The sequence below is a fragment of the Castanea sativa genome, chromosome 6 (assembly GCF_040712315.1).
Source record: "Castanea sativa cultivar Marrone di Chiusa Pesio chromosome 6, ASM4071231v1".
Classification (NCBI taxonomy): Eukaryota; Viridiplantae; Streptophyta; class Magnoliopsida; order Fagales; family Fagaceae; genus Castanea; species Castanea sativa.
Window position 1 is genome coordinate 16,894,291 of NC_134018.1, and position 18,385 is coordinate 16,912,675.

Here is an 18,385-nt window from a genome sequence, read left to right on the forward strand (position 1 = left end):
GTAAAGGTAAAATTATATGAAAAGTTAAAACTACCTAAGATGAATGCTTAACCACTTGTAGATGTATGTTTTTGGAAAACTAAAAGTATACACAGTTGCTTTAGGTGGAACTATATAACCATACAAATATTGTTGCGAGTGGTTCCATCATTTGCAAATTATCAAGTTTGGTGGTCTTACAAATCAGATATTTCATGAACTCCTCTTTTGTGACAACTTTTTTTTTTCCCGAAACAACTTAAGAATATTAAGACTTAAGTTAACACATGTGGTAGTTGTAAAACACGTTAGTGATATGAAAAATAGAAAGATTTAAATATTTAAATGTGTCTAGGCCAAAGAGAATATAAAAGATAACAACTCAAAAGACAAAACTAAATTACATCAACCCAAAGTAGAATTCTAATTAACACAAAAATTCATCAACCTAAAGAATTGACGCAATAAAAAAAAATCCAAACAAAAAATTAAAAACAAATTGAGAGAGAGAGAGAGAGAGAGAGAGAGAGAGGGAGAAGTAACCTTTTTTTGTGTGAGAAAACTATGCATAGAATGAAAAAGAAAATATCAAATTTATAGTAAGATATTGAGAATAAGAAGAGTCAAAATAAAGGAAGATAAAAAGGTAGAGAAAGAATGATATTAAGGTGGAGATGAAGAGGTAAAAGGGAGGGAGAGTTTTGGAAAATTAATAATAAAATAATGGTTAAAAGATATTTTAATTTTAAACAATGGAGTTTTTAAGTGACCTTAAATGAGAAATGTTTTAAAAATATATATAAGAAAAATTGGAAACAAAAAATGATGGCGTGACTGCTAATGTGACTCAACATGAGCATAACAATATTAAATGCTACACTTCAGCTTTTAGTAATATATAAATATAGAGGTGAATTTAATCATTTAACTATAAGTCTAACACTCTCTCTCATATGTGGGCCTAAATTCCCCCTTCAATAAATGGGGCTCAGAAACAATAAAAGGTACTAGGAAAACACCAAATTTAATTTGCTTGCTTAGGTGCCAATAGGTAACCTGTTGATTTCTTTATCCTTACCATTTTTCAAGAAGCTCTACCACTAGATTTAGCCAGCCATTTTAAGTGGGAGAGATTTTTAAATGACAACTTGAAGTCTCAATCAAATTACTTCTTTATTCTTTAAAAAATTTGGTTAAATGGATTATAAGTAGTCTCAAACCTCTTAAATATTGAAGAAGACATTTTAGGTCTTTAAGGTTCAAATAAGACTCATGTCACATTCTTGGAGAATATAAGTGTGTACAGTTTGCAAAATGTACAAATGTAAAATATTAATCACAAAATATGTAATATAATCAAATTGATATGACGCTTGACTATCGACCATCTATCGAGGTAATAGTAATTTCATTGGTTGAGGATGATTGGTTCTTGCTTGACGAAGGTGATTTTTTTCCCACATAGAAACCCGGCTCTTTGGGTTCTTGTAGTGAACTCTCACTATGCAACATCATAACCACAAATGACATGTTGGGCCGATCCTCATGATGTTGTTGCAAACATAAGAAACTAATATGGAGGCAACGTTCAAGCTCCGACAGGGTGCAAGAGTCCTTTAAGCAAGTATCAATTAGCTCCAAAGTCCTTCCTTCTTTCCATGATTTACATGCCTAAAACATTTGAAATTTTCTTGTCATTGTTTGTGTCATAATACGTATAAAAAAAATAAAAATTAAAAAATTAAAAAAAAAAAAAAAAAGAAAAAGAAGAAGAAGAAGAAGCAAAAAGAGTCAAATCTTTTGAGAACTCACATGTCCAACAAGGTTTAGACTATATTCTGGATGGAAAGAGCCTCGATTTTTCTTTCCACATATTATCTCCAACAATAATATTCCAAAACTAAAGACATCAAATTTTACTGAAAATAGGCCATCAATGGCATATTCGGGTGCCATATAACCACTGCAAGAATGGAAATCTTTGATTAGAAAATTTTTCAATAACAAAACATGTTAGAAATAGGCAAAATTACACAATTAGTCCTTGAATTATACCTTGTAATAGAAATTGGTCCCTCAAGTTTTAAATGTACATTACTGGTCTCTCATGTTTCAAAATGAGCACTACTAGTCTTTTAGTCAACTACTATTAGTGTTATTGCCTATGCAGGTAAGACAATAGTGATGTGACATCTTTTTACAAACTTGGACCAACCAAAATAAAGCAAATCAATTAAAAATTCAAGTCAAATCCATATCTGTAAAAAAAAAAAAAAAACGAAACAATCTCTTTTCTATGTCATTCATCCCTCATATCTTTCCCTTTTCTATCCCAAATAAATCACAACCTTCTCTCCATCATCAACCTCTGACCTTCGCCATTCCTAGATCTATGGAGCTCTTTGGACCAAGTGAAAAGGTCTTGTTTGGGCTGAAGAAGGAATTGAGTTCGTTGATTGCATCAGGAGGTCAAAGTCGGAGCATATCTCAGTGAGGATGCGGTTGGTCTCCTCGATGACTCTATAACTAAACCCATAGGTTCAACTATGGCAAAGGGTGAAAGAGGTGGATATCCATCATGATCTTTGATGACCATGATCGATGAAGGTTAGGATGCATGGATTTGGGTGCAGTGGAGGATGACAAAGGAGATGATTGGGAGAGTCTATAGACACTGCATTTCATTTCAGCCTTTACCCAAGAAACCTAACCTTAACGACGAAGAACTTAACCACTACCAAAATGATCAACATTCTATATGAAGCCGAACAACATACAAGCCTAATTTGTGGCCATAAAATACCTAGGTCCTAACCCAAATCTCTTTTTCTATCCCAATTTGAAAATTTGCCCAAAGTGGTGTGTGCCAAGAATTGGTGGCGTATGTACCAATTTACCAACACACGCAAATATGGGATAGCAAGCCCCGTTTTACTCTTTTTCCATTTTGGTGAGATTTCAGGTTAACCAGCCTAATCAACTGGTTGGTTAGATGTCCCATTGAAACCTTAGAGCCCAAAAATTTCTCTAGCAAAATCACTTGAAAAATTGGAACCCATCAATCCAAACCCATTGCAAACCTCCAAAACTAGCCACCACGCCCCAATTAAAACCAACACAACCACCAAAAAAAAAACCCATAGCAACAACCCAAAAAAACCACCACCATAAACAACCAACAACTTAAGAAATTCACTTCTTGAAACCCATCCCAAAAACACAAACAAATCCAAAAAATCCTAACTCACAGATCAAGGAGACATTTGGTGACATGGCGTGACGAGGTGGGAGAGGCAAGGTCGCTAGTGTGGTGATCCAAGGCTGGCAAGGCCGTCAGCTTGGCGAGACGATGTCGCCGGTGTGGCTCGATGAAGTGGCCAGGTGGAGAGAGAGAGAGAGAGAGAGAGAGAGAGAGAGAGTGATAGAGAAGAGAGAGACTAGTCTAGAGAAGAAAAAAGAAGAAGAAAGAGAGAGAAGAAAGAAAGGAAAGGAGATGAGAGAGAAAATTTTATTAAAAAAAAAGAATTTTTCATTATAGCATTTTTTACCATATTGTTCCAAATTTGGAATGATACTGTTCACCCATGCCAAATTATTTGGCATGGGTGAACACCTCATGTAATAGGTTTTCTGGTGTTGGTGTGCCAAATGTCAAATATATAAGCACACTTGATGCTAGTGCTCTTATATGAACTCTATTTAATCTCAGATTTAGTAACAATATATGACGGCCAACTATGACTAGGAAGGCTTGGGGTGTTCCACCTCTTCCCATCATGTACCCTAACTCACGACTTAGTTTAGTAGGTAGACCTTCATGAAGTCATTCTTTGGTTCTTTAACCTACAATTAGGCGGCAACTCCTCCATCTCTTTCTTAAAGATGTTCGCTTACTCTCGAGCTAGTGTTGTCTTTGGGTTCCAATCGCTTTAGGGAGATAGAGTATTGCATACCTCGCCTTTGCAAGAAAGAATCGATATGGACAAAAGCCAAAAAGGAGGTACAACCCATGGCACTCCACAAACTCTAAAGTGAACAAAGAAAGAAAGACAGTGTTCTGTTATTTTAGTGAGTTGGAGATTTTATAGTTTTTTAATTGAAGTGGTTGCTTTTTATTGGAGCAACTTAGTTAAAGATGCCACATTATTTTTCAATTAGTGACATAGGCAATAGTACTAACTACAGTTAACAAAATTGACTACCAACACTCATTTTTTAAACTTGAGGGACCAATAGCGCTCACTTGAAACTTAAGGTACCAATTGTGCTCACAAGGTAAACTTAAGAGACTAATAGTGTAACTTCACCTAAAGAATACTTACTAAGTTCCAACCACTCTATTTGTATTTCCTTTAGTTTGATCTCCACCAAAGGACCTAGCCATGCCAAAGTCATAAATTTTTGGGTTCATCTTATTATAAAGTAAAATGTTACTTGCTTTTAGATCTCTATGTATAATCCTCAATCTAAAGTCTTCATGAAGATAGAGAAGCCCACCAGCAATCTCACATATAATGTTGAAGCGCATAGGCCAACCTAAAGTATTAGATCTCATTTGATCTGTCAAGTTTCTTATTTATGTTAATACTAAACTTGAATAATGAAACAAGAAATTGAAATTTCTTTAAATAACAATAAAAAAATCTTCATGAAGTTTGGCAAAAATTATAATGTTTTGAGAAGTTCTAACCAAAAATGAAGGAGTCCAAGCTTCCATTGGGCATGTATTCATAGATTAACATTTTCTCCTCTCCTTCAATGCAATAGCCCAAAAGCCTAACAATATTTCGGTGCTGTAATTTGGTGATCGAGATAACTTCATTTTTAAACTCACTCAATCCTTGTCTAGAATTTAGTGAAAGCCTTTTCACAGCAATTTCTTGTCCATCTGCTAGTATACCCTAAAAAATCACATTTGTAAATAGATTATTTTGATGTTGAATATGATGTGAATTGGTCTATTAGAGTTACCTTATATACAAGTCCAAAGCCACCTTCACCAAGCTTGTTATTGCTTGAAAATTTGTTAGTGGCAATAGCTATGGTAGCTAGGCTGTAGAATGGGATCTCCAGGTCTTCATTTTGGCCATCGATATTCTGGTCTATCATCCCTTTATTCTTCATTTTCTCTAATAAAAGCAAGATGTGTTTCACATTAAACATAAGAAATAGAATATGGTAACCCTAACAGATTAGTTTGGATTGAATACAGATTAATCCAGCCTAAACTATAAATTGATCATAAGCCATTTTAACCATCACTAGATGGAAACCTTGCTCTCTTCACTATGCTACTCGAATAATGACAAGAAATAATAACATTAAAATTGTAATTATCGTTGTCACTCAATAGAAAATGTAAATCCTCTTCCTTTGGTTGTAACCAACTCACACAAGTTAGAATTGGTTGAGACAATAATGTTTGAGCTTGGTAGGTGTCGTCAAAAGATTGAAAATAAATGACAACGTTTTTAGTCTGTGTTTATTTGACATGAGATGACATGAAAGACCATACGTAGGTAATTATAAAGAGGTAGAAGTGCAAGAAGTGAAAATAATGAATTAAAATACACATAGTTTTATGTGTATATGTGAGAGATGAAAAGTCTTGAAACATTGAACCAAAGGATACAAAGAATATTAATTTTTTAATTAGAAAAAGTTTTGAAACATTGAACCAAATGAAACAAAAAGTCAACATTTAAGTTGTTTTTATCTCTGATGTGGCACTTGAGAATATTTCAATTCTCTTTGCATAGAATGCACCACTTGGCAGAACTTAATGCTTACTCACATAAGGTCTCTACTTTTATATATAATAAAATATATTAATTGGGAAGTTTAAATCTTTTATTTCAAACCACAAGCGGGGTGTTTCCGCTAAGCGGTTAACACCTATGCCCTAAAAAGGCCATCATTTTTTACTCTTAAAAATTGTGTTAGTTTGATATAATGTTAGTACTACACACTTTTGTACACATTTAGGTTAATACGGTTTTGGAGCTCCTATTTTAATCCCTACATTTTAAATTCATTCTCAATTAGTTTCTATCGTTATCTTAGTAATAGAAATTTTCTATGTGGCACATAGGGTGTATAGGTGGCACATTAAATGCTGCTAAACACTAATACACACACACACACACACACACACACATATAAAGGTGAAAACACTATTTTGGTCCATACATTTTGGGGTCACAGTCAATTTAGTCTTTACATTTAAGAATGGTAACAAGTCGAGTTCGAGGTGGGTTTCTTTATACCTGAACCCACCCTTATTACCCGAACTCGTCCCATATAATAAAGGAGTTTTTTTTTTAACCCCCAAACCCGCCCTGTTGAGCCCCGTGAGCCCTATCCCGTCATGCCACTTTACGGCCAATGTAAAAGCCCCTAAATCGAACCCAAAAATGAATAAAATGAACCCAAAAATCAATATACACCCAAAAATGAATAAAAATAATTACAACATAAGCTTCATTTTCTTTTTTATGGCAAATAAAATAATATTAAACAAATTTATATCACATTTAAATAATGCCAGTATTTAAAAAAAAATTAATTTGTTGATTCTAAAGGAGAAAAGAAAAGAAAATTTGAACAAAAAAAAAATCATATTCCACCAAAAATAAATCATAAACCAAAAAAATAAAGAACAGAAGAACCTGAACCCAAAAAAACAACATGAACCCAGAAAAATTAATTTCTTAAGTTAAAATCAAAATTAGAATTGAAGATTTGAGGTCAAAAAGTATCTATGAAACACGGGTGTGTTTCAGGATTCGGGTGCCGGTGCGGGACTCTGCAATTTTTGAAAAAGTAGAGTGCGGGTGCAGAGGGGTGCGGCAATTAAAAAAATATTAAAAATATTTTAATTTATATTTTTAATATATTGTTAAGCATACTTTTTTCACATTATATAAACATATACCAAATTTAAGAGCAATAGTAGATAATAATTAGAATACAACTCCATTATATAAACATTCCATGATGTTCGAAAATTAGAATACAACTCACAAGTTTGAAACTAAAACAAAATAAAAGATACATCAACAAGACAATCAAACACCAACTTCATCATCATCAAGATCAATAGCTTCATTTCGAACTTCACTTTCACTAGTAGTAACACTAGTGCTAACATTCCCAATAACCATAGCCTCCAACTCTGGCTCATCAAGTGTAAGAGCTGCATTCTCAAGAATTCTAGCCTCTCCATGTATGTCGCTCTCATTCAAAGAGTCTCCTGCAATATCCCACATCTTTGTATCTCTATTTATGTACTCCTCATTGCACCTTGACAAGAGTCGAAGATTAGAATGCACATATACCAAATCCTCAGCGCGTGCATGAGCCATTTTGTTTCTTTTTAAGGAATGAATAAATTTGTATGTGCTCCAATTCCTCTCAGCACATGAGGATGAACAAGGTTGTCCAAGAAGTTTAAGGGCAAGGGTTTGAAGAGTTGGAAATGCGGAGCCATTGTATTGCCACTAAACCAAAGGTTGTAAAACCCACCTATCTGTCAAGGCAGCTGGTGAAGGAAACCTCCCTCCTGAAAATGCAGCAAACTCAGACTTCACCACATTTAATTCATTCATATCTTCAAAGAATCGATCCAAACAATTGCTCCTTTCTATAGAAATTTCATAATCTTGATGTGGAGGGATGCATTTTGAATTCTCCGAAAGCCATTCAGTGGAGTAATACCTAGAGTTAAAGATTAAAAAACAATATATAAATGAAACGTGTGTTTTACTAAAAGGGGGAACTAAAGAAAATAGAAAATAAATGTACTTACTTAGGATTTAAGGAATGAGCCAAGCAGTGTAGTGGAGTACAATTTTTAGTCCATCGATCAATGAGTATATCATACACCACACTCCAAAATGAGCTATACTCATCATCTTCCAAGCCTTCGTGACGATATATTTCTGCCTTCACCTTCTCTATCATTGAATCCCACATCTCATACACAAGATGAAGACAAGGCTTATCTGTGTCAGCTACTTGTATCATATCATAAATAGGTGCTGTGAATCCAAGGATATAATCAACCCTATCCCACCAAAGATCACTTAGAATCATCTCCTTCACCTTTTGAGCTTTTCCAACATCATCCTCCCTATAAGAAACCCATTGCTCACTAATGGCCATGGCTTGAAGGCATCTTTTTATCAACTTCAACTTTTTTAGCGTTATAACAACCGAAGCAAATCTAGTATCAGCAACTTGGAGCAGTTTTAATGGACAAAATTCATTAAATATTGCCAACCTCATTGAATGGTTCATGATAAAAACATGTATGAAGGATGCATCATCAGCAATACTTGTAATCCAACTACATTCCTCATATGCAACTTCATTCTTTTCAGTGTTTTTTGCTGCACAAATATTCTTCAAAGCTAGATTGAGAGTGTGGACAACACAGGGTGTCCAAAATATTTTAGGATACTCACCCTCAATAAGAGCTCCAGCAAACTTCATCACATTAGCATTATCAGTGATGACTTGGACAATTTTGTCATGTCCAATCTCTTTTATAGCATCTCTCAACACCCTAGCAATATAATGTTTGTCTTTGAACTCACCTGACCCATCAATTGCCTTTATAAACACTGGACCCCCATCTGATACAGCCATAATATTAATAAGAGGCCTCCTTTGTGGATCTGACCATCCATCAGAAACTATACTTACACCATTTTCAACCCAGAAGTCCTTAATTGGTTTCAAAAGTCTATCAACATGAGCTTTTTCTATTTGCAAAAGTGTTGTTCTCAAGGCATTGTATCCAGGAGGAACATAACCTGAAATGCTATGAGTAGCAACATATGAATAGGAACTACGATAATATGGGTTCCTTGCAAAGTTAAACGAAATCCCACTGGTGTAAAACATCCTAGCAATTTGACTATCCAATTCATGTCTAGCATTATTCTGGAATAATTTCTCTAGCGTAGGATTCGCAACCTTCCTCCTCTTATTACCATCAAAGGGATTTGTACTATCACTCTCTTCCTGTGTCCGAAATGAGGGACTACTCCCAATAGGCCCACGGCTTGGGGAGGTGGGGGTAAGGGAATTTGTCTTCTTCGTTCTCTTTCTAACTTATCATTCTCAACCTGATCATGCATTCACTGCATTTCCAACCTATGGCTCGGTGTCACACTAGGGCATACTTTAATACCTTTATTAACAATTTTTAATATATGAGCCTTAACCCTAGAATAGGATCCCAAATAAATATTACCACAATAGTTGCACTTAAATTGTGTGTTTCCACCTGATTTAACAGTAGAACCAGGTGATTTTTCTATTTTAGTCACATACTGCCAAAGAGGAGCTTCATCATTTGGCACTTCTTCATTAGATGAAGGTGAACCTTTTGGGCTAGTAGCTTCATCCATTGCAAATTCAACAGATTCAATTTAACCTACAAATAATTTCCAAATATATAATAACTATTAACTAAATAAAAAATCAAACTCCAGTCTCACAAGACTCACAAAAAATAAAATAAAAAAATAAAAAAATCAGATCATCACAGATTCACAACACAATCACAAATCACAATGAGTAATAATAACTATTAACTAAATAAAAAATCAAACCCCAGTGTCACAAGACTCACAAAAAATAAAATAAAAAAAATAAAAAAATCAGATCATCACAGATTCACAACACAATCACAAATCACAATGAGTAATAATAACTATTAACTAAATAAAAAATCAACTATTAACAATTAACTAAGAGTGTGAGTGTGAGAGCCATGATACCTGAGGGGAGACGGAGAGCAGGGGAGACGGAGTGGAGCGCTGAAGGCAAAGGGTGTGAGAGAGCCTAGCACAGCTGAAGAGTGAAGGCAGAAAGTGGGAGAGAGCATAGCTGAAGAGTGAAGGCAGAGAGTGGGAGAGAGGTGCAAGAAATATGAAGAGGGAGAGGGTTGAGTCGGCTGAGAGCTATGGAGCACGAACTGAGTGAAAACTGAAGACAAATGAGAGTGTATGTGTTATAGGGTTTTGGTTTTTTTTCTAAACGGTGCATTTGCACCTTTTTCTTTTTTTCTTTTTCTTTTTTTTCCTTTTTTCGGCCAAGTTAAATGATACGTTTCGCACCTGTTTTTTTTTTTTTTTTTGAATTTCGGCCGTATCGGCCGATTTGCGCCGATATCGGTGTTACGCCCGATACAGATCGAATCGGCGAGCGTAGGCCCGAATCGGCGCGTATCGCATCGAAAAAACTATTTTTTTAATGTCTGATGCGACACGGATGCGCAGGCAGCAGCGTCGCCTGCGCGTCCCCGCGTCGTGGCGCGTCAGACGCAGGTGCAGCGGCCCAAACACCGCACCCATGCTTCCTAGAAAAGTATCAACTTTGTTGGGTTTGCTAGTATATAACTCATAGCTTCTTGGATTGACTTTGCAAACTATTGTGATTCAAAAAATTAAAAGGAAAAAAGAAAAATTATCCGAAGAAATGGTAAAAATTGAAGAGAGCACAAGTCAGATCGCTCAAGTGGGTCCAAGAATTTTAGTGGTAATGGTTGATTTTCAAAAAGAAATATTTGTAATCTATGAAAGAAGTAAGATTTCAGGTAAAACCAAAGCAAGAAAACCCAAATCAAAACAAAACACCCACAGTGTGTAGTAGAGTGATGCATCTTTGGCATAACAGAGTTTATTTGCTTAACTTTGTGGACCTGTGCTTTCCCATCTCATAAATTAACAACAACAAAAAGGTACGGTTTGACCAATCTGATGGACGGAGGGATTCAAAACATTGCATCAAATGGTTTTCTTCTTCCTAGTTTATGGTTCAATTTGGCGAGCTGGCTTTCAAGGCAAAGGTTTTGTTTTGCTCTATAAGTGGGCATGGATGAACCAAAAGAGAAAAGAGACGGGAAAAAAAAATAACACAGAAAATGTTCTTACAAAGATGATGTTGAGCTTGGATTGCTGGGTTATTTTTGTGTTTAGGAGAGTTGGTGATTGGTAAATATGATTTTGGGTAAATTACAAAGTTGGTCCTTATTCTTTATACTATATTTTAATTTGGTTCTTAACTTTTTAATTGTATCAATTTAGTCCCTAACCTTTTTAATGTTGTGTCAATTTGGTCACTGTCATTATCTTTTGGATAAAAAAAAACTGGTGCCAAACGAAAAAACAAAAATTGATTTTTCATGCCTCATCAAATGCTAACTATACCACCACATTAGATTAAAAAAACCAAATTAAAATTAGTAATTCTAAAGTTTGAGGAAATTATACTTTACCATCTTAAACTATGTATTAGATTATACTTTGCACCTTAAACTATTCAAACGCACACTTTGCACCCTAAACTATCACACTTTGCACCCTAACGTTACTTTTGCTATTATATTTAACGGAATCCTACTGCACGTGACAAGCACATGCATTTCGCTTAACTGGAACAAATTTAAAAGACTAAATCAACATTTTTCAAGATCAATTAAAACAAAAGCCAACTTTTTTCCAAATCTCCCTCCCTGGCTCATGTGCGTGCCAACCTCTTCCCCAAACTCAAATTCTTGTAAACCCTAAATCCCCAATCACGAATAGACCAACAGATAAAAGGTTGTCAAAAGCTAGCAACTTGTCCCTATCAATGCCCACTGCACTCTAAGCTGCCAACATACAAGTAAAGACATTCGTCTTCCATAGATGCAAAAACCATACAAATGAAAGAATAAGCTACTATGGTACTGTGATGCCATAGTGGGTGGTGCGACCATTACAACCCTGAACATCAAAGTCATCAAAGTCATCATGACTTTGCATAGCATACTTGTGAAATCTCCTTAAAAGCCTAGGCATAAATGACCAAGCCAATATAGTACTAGCAAGAGTACTACCAATTGGAAAAATTACATCTTTCAGATAGGGATGCAAATAAAGTAGTTGATGAGTATAGGGGATCAATTCATCAGAAGCTTCTTTAGCCTTTTGCATAGTATAAGTTCCCACATTAACTGTAGTCTGGCAAGCATCTTTAACCTTATCAACAAATCACTTTCAAAAACATCATTATCACTACCATCCCCAATTTGGGAGAGATTTAGGGTTTACAAGGTTTGAGTTTGGAGAAGAGGCTGGCATACACATGAGACAGGGAGGGAGATGTGGAAAAAAATTGGTTTTTGTTTTAATTGATTTTGAAAAGGGTGTTTTTAGTTTTTTAAGTTTGTTCCACCTAAGAAAAATGATGTTCTTGTCATGTGCAATAGGATTCTATTAAATATAACAGTAAAAATAACACCGGGGTGCGAAATGTGATAAGTGTGATAGTTTAGGGTGCAAAGTGTGCGTTCAAATAGTTTAGGGTGTAAAGTGTAATCTAATTCATAGTTTAAGGTGGTAAAGTGTAATTTCCCCCCAAAAGTTTTGTCCTCTGCCGGTGCACCCCCATCGTCCATTTCACCAACGTCAGGAAATTTCGGAACACACATTGGGTTGATCACAAGAAGATGTGGAAATTATAAGATGGCGTGGATGGGTTTGCGGCTAGAGATAGAGGTGCCAAAAAGCCGATTGGGTAGCCGAACTTTATTGCCTAGTAAGACAGGATGCAAAGTAGAGCAACAAGGTTGCTGATTGGGATTGTTTGCTATCGGAGATTGGGCATAATGCTTCTGCAATGTAGTGATATTCCCTATTGTTTGTGATCTATATTTGTAAATGTCTATATGATTCGAATGAATTGATATTAGTATTGTCTTCAGATTTTTATATTGCTATATTTAACAATAATTAATATTATTCTGCAGAGTTGTTTTCAATATTTTATTTTATTTGAAATTCTAATTTACTAGGTAATAGGTCTAGAGAAGGGAGACAGGGTTGGATTTATTTTCTTTGGAATCTTAGCTTGAATCAAAGCTTGCATCGATGGATCTCTCATGCTTAGGAGATGGTGGCAATGTTGCAGAGAGAGGTGAGGTGAGGAAAAGAAGATGAGGAAATTACACAAATTAAGTGGGCTTTTTTTAAACCGTAGGATTAGTAAATTACCATGTGTCATTTAACATTTCAATTTGAGTTTTTTTTTTTTTTTTTTAATTTGACATGGTGGTATAGTTAGTGGTTGATGTGGCATGAAAAATCATATTTTATTACTCCGTTTAACACATTAGCTTTTCTCATCCAAGGAATAACAGGAAGGACCAAATTAACACAATATTAAAAAAGGTTAGGGATCAAATTTACACAATTAAAAGGTTAGAGACCAAATTAAAATATGTTGTAAAGGATAGGGATCAACTTTGTAATTTACCCTATGATTTTTGTGTTTTGGTGTTGGTGTGTTTGGTAACTTTGGTTGCTACAATAATGCCAGTAAAGTTAGAAACATTTTTACAATTTTTTTTCTTTCTTTAAAATTGAAAAATTAATTAATTAAAATTATTTTTTAAATTTAAATGCTAAAGTGGCTTTATTTAAATGATAAATAAATTTGTTTAATATTATTTTGCTTGTCGCGTAAGCTTAAGTGAGCCAAGAGTACAATCCATTTGCCATGTAAGCATATTCCATTAGTGAGATGATAGCAATGGCTAAATGGATTATAAGTTGAAAATAACAAGGACTAAATTAATTGTTACAAAAATTTAGGGACTAAATTGATTGTAACTCCAAAATATAAAGACCAAAATAATGTTTTCACTTATAAAAAATGCTAGAGTCACAAGATATCTTACAAATTTTTTTACAAACTAATAATATGGTGAGTAGTAATTGGTAAGTAAAAAAGTGGTGTTAGTGGTTATTAACATTTAAAAAATGCCTCGTCAACATCTGATTTGAAAATAAAAAATGATACACCAAAAATTTTAATTTCTCAATTTTTAAGATAGAAAAATATTTTAGGAATCCCAAATTTTCTTGTTTTTTTTTTGAACCCTGACAACCAAACACAATCCTGGACTAGTGACATGTTTGACTTGATCAAAAGCAAATAAGAGCAAACTCAGTTTTTCTACTTCACCATGTTATTTTTTCCAGAGTGGGTCAAAGAAAGTAATACTACGGCAATGGCTATGGCAACTGCAACTCTCACCTTCATCTTTTGCTTGTCTATAACGTCTTCCTGGTTGACTTTTTTTTTTTTTTTTGGAGAGACTTCCTGGTTGACTTAGCAATAGAAAAGCGTAAATATTTTAGATGCAGCAGACTTTAATGCCATAAAACCAATGGAAAAAAAAGATGGAACAACAAAAATTGATTGGTGGGTATCAACTAGCTTAATTAGTAAGATCTCTTAATAAATCTCTTACATGGTCAAAATTCTGTTGTATCTAACAAAAAGAGAGGCATTTCAAAATACGAATTAAAGAGCAACCAAGACAATAGGCCCATACCTTTCTTTGAAGCAGGCATTCGAATATATAAATCCTGCCAATTAGCATCCTGCCCGTTAGCTGCAACCTGTCTAATATCAATTAGATCTCCATACCAGATGGCGCAGCCACTTCCTCCATCTCTAATGTCAGTGTTGGAATAAGCCATACAAGAACAGTTGTTCAAACATTTGACCCCGCATTCATTCAGATTCATACTTTCGTTCACCCAAGAATACGTGGTATCTGGCAACTTGAGCCCAACAAGTTTAACAAACCCAATTTTATCTTTATCCACGCAGCTCAAATTCGTAGTGCGTACATATCCCTTAGCCCAGTTGTCTGGGTTCCATCTTTCTAGTGACTTAGGCTTCAATCCTTCTACACATTGGCAGATTGGTGAGTCACCAATGATACAATTTCCATTAGCACCACATAAATTGTAACTGTCACATTTGACTTGTGGTACAGAAAAGTACAGGATCCATTTTTTATCTGTTTCGATTCATATGTAGCGCTCGTACACATAAAAAGTTTGGTTCAAAACTGCTCTTGTGATTACAAACTTTTTATTCGGGTGGTACATTAAGTATAGCTCATCCTTGTTGGAGACAAAAGTGAAGTTAGAGACTGGGTTGGCCTTTAACCATAGCGCAACACTGAACCTAATGCCATTCCACCGGCCAGTCCGGGCGTATGTCTTGGAGCCGTTCTTCATGACTATATTAGGATAATTATGAAGTTCAATCCCACAACTCAGTTCTCCAGGAGATGGATCATCTGGACTCTTCCATGCAGTTAGGCGCCTTTCCAGACCAGTGCTTAAGTCCCATCCAAGTTTCATCCCTGGTAGCCATGTATCGGAAGGATAGTCAAAGCTTTGACACAATTAACTATCTGGGTTTTCTTCATTCTTTTCTCTTAATACTAGATTTCCTGAATCTAAAAGCTCAACAATTGGACTCCCTGCCTCTTTTGTGGAATTCGCCAACCAAAACAGTCCTATTCTGCCTGAGAAGAACAAGACTACCTGAACTGTTTAACATCAACAAGCCAGACGAGTCTCCAATTGGATTGCGCCGGTTAGCTACCCAAACAACCGTTCTAACTGGGATATTGTTGTACCAAATTCCCAAGTAACGGTTATTGGAATTTCCTGTACTGAAGAACCCCGAGACAAAGCCTCCATCTTTAGAGACCAGGTTTGTGCCCTTACTGTCACCGAGGGATTGGGATTGGGTAATGCTGTCAGCAGCATTAGAGAACACAAAGTAGAAAAGAAATAAACTGGAGCTCAAAAACACAAAAGCAGAGATGTCCATTGCTTTCTGTTCTTAGAGCTCTTAGCCAACATATTAAAGTTAAACCCGAAATGATGAGCGAAGACTATAAGTCTATAACATAGAAAGGTCATGCATTGACTCAAGCAAGTGGCTGTTCTTTGAAATTTCTGCAATTTGTTGTGAACAAAAATTTCCACATTACTTTCTTCTACAGAAGTTGCTTTTTTCGTAGCTGGTCACTGTCCTGATCCTTACTTTTGCACTACGGTGTGAAAGAAAGGTCAACAAAGGACTGGAATGTTGAGCACTGTGCACTAAGATTTGAAATAATAGAGCAGAATTCTCGAGTTTGATTGAGACGGATCAGGAAATGTGCCTTATCACACATTCTAATGGGAGCCAGATCTTTGTCATTTTTGTTGTTTGATGACTTGATCCAGGCTTATAGACAATTGAGAGAAATGTACATTATGCAAAAAATCTCATCTCCACATTCCATCCTAAGCTCTATGAAGGAATTTGTTCCCACTTCCCAGGCTCTCCAGAGTATACTATAGTTAATTGAGAAGAAAAGTTATTTTCTAGTTTTCTCACCTTGGCTGTACCATATTCTTTATGACTACCAAATTTCCCACAAGTAATGGTAACTAAGCTAGAGATGAATACAAACTAATGAACTGTTTGGAAGTTTAGAGAGGATGGAGAGTAGAGGGGAGGAGAGTAGAGGGAAATGATTATCCTCTACCTTATTTGGATGTTTTTATAATTAAGTAAGGGAGATGAGATTAAGTAAGGGAGATGAGAGTAACTAAATATTCATCTTATTTGGATGTTTTAAAAATTAGGATGGAAAAGAGAGGAAATGATTAAATATTTTTAAATAGACAAATTTACCCCCATTTGAAAATAGACCTGCAACATTGGTCTATGATTTTCAGTACTCTAACTCTGCTTTTGTTCAATTTAGTTTTCTAAGTTTTAGAAGTATTCAATTAAGACCTTAGTTAGTATTCCATTAAACTGTCTATTAACTATCATTAAAATTGCATTTGTTTTGGTCTTTCACAATATTTAATTAATAACATTATTATTTAATTATTTCTTTTGAAAAAAAAGATAGAATTTTATATATAAAAGTAAGAAAAGACAGAACAAAGAGGCCTGGACCCAGCAACTATGAATTGATAGATGATACCACAGGGTCACACTATGAATTCTCAATCCATTCTTCTAGTGCCAATAATAGTTTGGAGTTATTATTAGAAGATACCAGTCAATAATCCAAGAACTTGAAAGTGATCTTGTTTGAAAATTGAATCGTAAAGAAATATACTTTCAAATTAGTGAATCTAATTTCTACAATGATAGAGACTGAGTAGGCCTACATCCTTGTTATTTCCTTCAACTTGCTAACAACTACCTAAACATTGTTTTATTCAGTGATAGGCAATTTTGAAGTGACCGACAATTTTGTCTTAACGAAAGGACTTTCTTCAATAGATGATGCGTGAAAGTGACCCTATTTGCAAATTGAAACTTGGAGAAATATACATCTTTTTTTTTTTTCTTTCTTTTCTTTTCCTTCAACTTGCAAAAAACGTCGTAAATAATATGGGTCGGTCATTGCATGCCTTATATTTCCACATTGAGGTGATCGTTGAAGAACACCGATCCACATTCATATTTTGATCCAACATAGTTTGCACATCACAATAGAATACTTGCAGACAGGAGAAAGAATGCACGCGAAAGACTTGAAGGAAAACACAAAACTTGAATTAGCATTTAGCGCATGAATTTAAAGTTTGGACTCAATTTCAACAATGACATGATATGGATTTAGTAGGCCTTTATTTATTGTATGCATTTCCTTGCTAAAAGCAACCAATGTATTATTAGAGGTAACTAAGAAAATTTCTACATTAACATGAATTGGTGTACTTTTAAACTTTGATAGAGACATGCCGTTTAGGGATGACAATTTTGCCCCACCCCGTTAATTAACCCCCCCCCCCTCCCCCCGCTTCGCCCCACGCGGGTTTTCCCCACCCCGCAAAGGTGGTGGAGCAAGGATAGGCCAAGATTTTAGCCCCACACCACAAGGCGGGGCAGTGATGGATTTAGACTTTTTAGACCCGCCCCGCGTTACTAAGGATTATAATTTATAATTGTAAATTTTTTATACCCTAAAACCCTATTTTTAAAACAAACATATCAATATTAGCTTATTTTATTCTACCCAATGTGGTTCTTTGCCTTTATTTTGCTATATGTTATACTATGATTTTTTTTTTTTTTTTTTTTGTGATTGTCTTGTTAAACACTTGGATATATTATTCATTTTTTTTTTCTAAAAATTGATTTGATATGATGGGATAAATTTAGTTGTAATTTTAAGTATATTTTTATTAATGCAATAGGTTTCATTAAAAAAAAAATTGTACTAATTGTAGGGCAAATTAACAAAAAAGTAGGGTTTTACGGGGTGGGGTGGGGTGGGGCGGGGCTTTACGGGGCCCCAAGGGGCGGGGATGGGGTGAGAAAGTTATCCCCGTCATGCGAGGCGGGGTGGGGATGGGGCAAGACAATATCATGCGGGGCGGGGACGAAGACCCCATCCTTCGGCCCCGCCCCGCCCCATTGCCATCTCTAATATTCACTCCCACATCTTTCCATTTAAGTTGTATTATTTATTCATTTTAATTAATTAATATTAAAATGCTCCAATAGGTGGGGATTGATAAAACTATCA

At 35.2% G+C, this 18,385-nt stretch overlaps 1 pseudogene; it reads right to left on the minus strand.

Moving 5' to 3' along the window:
* Nucleotides 1-1,356: 1,356 nt before the first annotated feature.
* LOC142638085 (G-type lectin S-receptor-like serine/threonine-protein kinase At4g27290) lies at nt 1,357-15,672 on the minus strand (annotated as a pseudogene).
* Between the last annotated feature and the right edge of the window lie 2,713 nt (nt 15,673-18,385).